Here is a 4,370-nt window from a genome sequence, read left to right on the forward strand (position 1 = left end):
GAGCTGACATAACTGATGCAGTATTACACATTCAGCAATGGGTTGTACACCTGTGAGGTCTGGTGCACAGTACATGACAGGGTGCAAAACAGGTGCACAGCAATACTGTGTGCAAGGGTGCAGTGTTTTCCAGGGGACGGGGCATCACCTACAGCCCATGCATCACACACATGTGTACTGTTGCTGGCATGGATTGACTATAGCTGCACTGCATGCTGTTGTGTACCATATGTTATGCAAGTTGACAGATGGGTAATGGGAGGACTGTGTGTACTATCTTTGTGCAAACTCACCTGTATGTGTGTGTGTGTGTGTGTGTGTGTGTGTGTGTGTGTGTGTGTGTGTGTGTGTGTGTGTGTGTGTGTGTGTGTGTGTGTGTGTGTGTGTGTGTGTGTGTGTGTGTGTGTGTGTGTGTGTGTGTGTGTGTGTGTGTGTGTGTGTGTGTGTGTGTGGTTATTTTGTCTGTAGGTTCAATCTGGTGAAATGGAGGGAGGTTGATGAATGTAGGATGTGTGTGTGCATGTGTGTGTGTTTGTGTGGGTGTCCATGTATGCACGTGTGATTGTGGGGTTGTTCATATGGCAGTACTTCCCTTTGGGATCGTGCAGTACATGGACATGAACTGACACATGACACATCAGGAATATTTGTCTGATATGCAATCACAGGACAGCTGATAGTATAATAAGGTCTGTAGCATGGAACATGCACTGGGAGGGAAAGCAGACACCAGGTATACCCTTAATATCACATTCAGCAGAGAGGTGAATAACAACCCATGTATGCAGTACAACAGATACATTGGGGAATTACTGGACAACACCAGGAGTGTATCCATATATTACAGTTGTCACATGATAGGTTGATTGAGCAGCGTATCTGGCATGTACTGAGCAATACTTACACATGACACTCCAGTGCATGACATTATGGAGTGAACTTAGTAGCGGACATACACAGGGTGAACACTGAATGACAGCTGTGAGGCCATGTAAAACCTACTCCACTCAGGTCAAGGAGGTAATGGAGTAACAGGTCTAGCGCTGTGATCACTTGTCTAGGCATTTAGAGGAATGATACATTAATGAGTGGTATTAATGAGTGTATGTTACCAAGTGTGATGCAGGATGGGGAACTTATGGGAATAAATGTGGGACTGTCTGTAAAATCATGAACAGGTAGGTATTAAGGTGGAGTGTGTGTGTGTGTGTGTGTGTGTGTGTGTGTGTGTGTGTGTGTGTGTGTGTGTACTGTTATGCAATGCTGTACAGGTCTTAAACTGGGTTTCTTGTTTTCCCCCACAGGTGGCAAGGTGGGACAGGATCCTCCTGCATGCAATCTGATGGTGTTCATGCAGACACCAAAGATGATAATAGTACTGTTGAGGCACAGGTGGGCTTGTCAGGGACTGAAAAAGTGCCATCATTTGACATCCCCATCTTAACTACCCCGACCCAGCATGCAGTTTCAGTGCCTATACATACCCCATCACCAGTGGCCATAGCAGAGGGACAGTTGGCAGTTGGTGGCAGTGCACAGAAGAGTGTGGTATCCATGCCTACTGTGTCTGGTCACAGTAGGCAAAGCCAGATGTCCAGCTGGGTACCACATAGGCAGATGTTCCAAGGTGCTCATGGTATGGCCGCTGTTCATCATGCCCCTGGCAGAAGCGCCACAACTGATACCACCAGGCACATATTTCAGGCTGTCATGGGGGCACAGGCATGTAGGGAACTATACACCAGACAGGGCCTGAGGCTGCAGAGGGCTGCTGTCACATCTGCAAGCAACAACTTCCATGAACTGTCTGCTGCCCTCCGTGCTCATATTGAGGTCATGGATAGACGGTTGGTGAGATGATGGGCCTCATTGACCGTGGTTTGTCCATGCTTGAACATGTGTTGGTAGTGCGGCAATGGCCGCATGGACGTAGGCCAGCAGCACCAAGAGCTGGCGGTCAATGTGGATGTGCTAGGATACCATGGCAGCCCCAGCACTGGGGGGCACTGTCCACACCACACCACAGCAGGTCATGAGCACGTCGTCCTGGCCAGTCCCAGGAGGGACCTGGTTCCAGCTGACATCTGTTGTCATCAGGGGAGAGTAGCACACTGAGGTCTGTACCTGGAAGTGCCCATGGAACCCCTGGCAGGCGCAGTCCACTTGTCTATGGCCGGAGGCAGTAAACTTCACACCCTGCCAGGTATGGTCTGCAGCTGTCCAAAAACACCTGTATAGGCCAGCCACATGTCAGAACTGTGTGCATGCATACCCACACACTATACGAACACACTTAGGGCAACCCCATACCTACACGCACCACATCACCATGCCCAGTTCACCTAATTACACAACTCACCCACACACATGGTGTCAAATGTATGGCCCACCCTCAGCCATACAGCTAGTGGGGGATGCTGGTTATGCACTGGAGCTGTGGCTGATGACACCCATCAGAAATGCACACACGCCCGAACAAGAACTCCATAATGAGGCACACGCACAGACCAGAATTATAATAGAGCATGTGTTTGGGATGCTCAAGTCACAGTTCCGGTGCCTGGACATATCCAGTGGAGCCTTGCAGTACTCACCAGCTACGTGTACCCAAATTGTCATTGTATGTGCCATGCTACACAGTATGATCCTGTGGAAACAGATGCAGCAGGAAAAGCGTGGGGGAGGGCCACACAGCACAGCCCCCCACCATTGCCAAGGCCAGCACAGGCACAGAGTGACTCAGAGGAGGAACAACCTAAGCCTGCCCCTGTAGGCAGAAGGAGTCATGTCCAGTATGCCCAGGCCTTGGCAAAGAGGCTATGCATAGCACATAGAAACCCAGGGAATGACACCTCTCTCTGACTCGCACATACAGTAAAAGGAATGTCAGACATGACACTACCTGCGCTTAACCATGTATAGGGAGTGTACTATATGCATCCAACATAGTCAGCCCTCCAGCACCATCCTCAGTACTGGCACAGCCACAAGGTAAGTCACTATCACTATCAATTGCTGAATGGAGTATTATGTTCTGCTACTTGTATCTATGGTATGGATGTGAGCATGCAAGGGAATCGGGTGGCTGAATGGGATGGCAGCAGATAGTAGACACCTATATCGGCAGCATGAAATCCATAACACATACTGGTGTCAGCATAGTAGGCAGTACTAGAGCAGGTGACAAAATCCACTGCAGGACATGTGGTGGGCCAGATTTGTGTCCATAGGACACACACATGCATGTCAGTGAGGTTCACATACCCAACAGCAGTCTCAGCCAGCAGGTCAGGTGTAGATGAACACAATGAAAGGCTGTGCTAAGGCCTCCAACTTATGGCAATGGAGAACAGCCACCCTCCAGACCTACACAAACAGACTACAACAGGTCAGGCAGTGAGATGTTAGTTCTGAAGATTAACAAGTCTGAAACTGAAATGTAGGTCAATAAAACTTAATAAATGTACTACACTGATATGCCTTAAGTCTGCATGATAGGTCAGAATCCAGAATGAAACTGAAGCCAACAGAGTACCTAAAATACTAGTGCGGTCATAGCAAATGTTTACAGTTGTCAGGTTTGCCCCCCCCAACAATCCCATGTAGGAATGTAGTAGCATCTATGTGTGGGTATAATAACAGTGGAGCACAGATTACCTGAGCTGGCCAAATTAGCAGGATAGATTAGGTTCATAGGTTGGTACTAAGCTATCGGCCCTAGGGCCTATACAAGCCTAGCCATAACAATTCCCTGGCTATTTCTTCCCATAGTATTTACTTCCCTGGACCCCTGTCTAACATAGGTTCACATAATGGTTCCACTGGGAATTGAACCCAAGATCTTATGCATGTAAAGCAGATGTGATAATCACTACACTACAGAACCTACTCAAATGTTGCATGTGTAAAATATGCAGGGCTTTGTGTGTTAGATTGTTGTGTGTTGTATATTGTGTGAAAGTGGTCAGCATGTAGGCATGGAGGGTTGTGTCCAGGTGGCCAGTACTGTTGAGGACAAGGCTAACTTCTCACAACTGCAGTGCCAAACACAATGCATCCCAGCAAGACACAATCCAGCTGTAATCCATACTAATTGTGCAGATGTGCTGTCACCATCAGAAAGATGGACATGGCATGAATGTGGGGGGCCCAGACATACAAATAGTACACAGGTGGAAGTACCTTACACAGAGAGTGTATAAAATATTACTGTCAAATGGGCACACCTTTGGATTTGTACATACAGATTAGCAGTACATTAGTTGGCTGTGTAGTATGGAATACTGATGTAGTGTGGCCAAACACTGGCAGACAACAAAAGGCACAGGTATGACATACTGAGAAACTGCTGATGCTCCTGCACAAGCCAG

At 48.0% G+C, this 4,370-nt stretch overlaps 1 non-coding gene across 1 annotated transcript; it reads right to left on the reverse strand.

Moving 5' to 3' along the window:
• Window positions 1–3,813: 3,813 nt before the first annotated feature.
• TRNAV-UAC lies at window positions 3,814–3,886 on the reverse strand. The gene has a single exon. It is a non-coding gene; the product is annotated as a tRNA-Val (tRNA).
• Between the last annotated feature and the right edge of the window lie 484 nt (window positions 3,887–4,370).

Source organism: Protopterus annectens, chromosome 1.part1, assembly GCF_019279795.1.
Source record: "Protopterus annectens isolate FY-2018-M chromosome 1.part1, PAN1.0, whole genome shotgun sequence".
Lineage (NCBI taxonomy): Eukaryota > Metazoa > Chordata > Ceratodontiformes > Protopteridae > Protopterus > Protopterus annectens.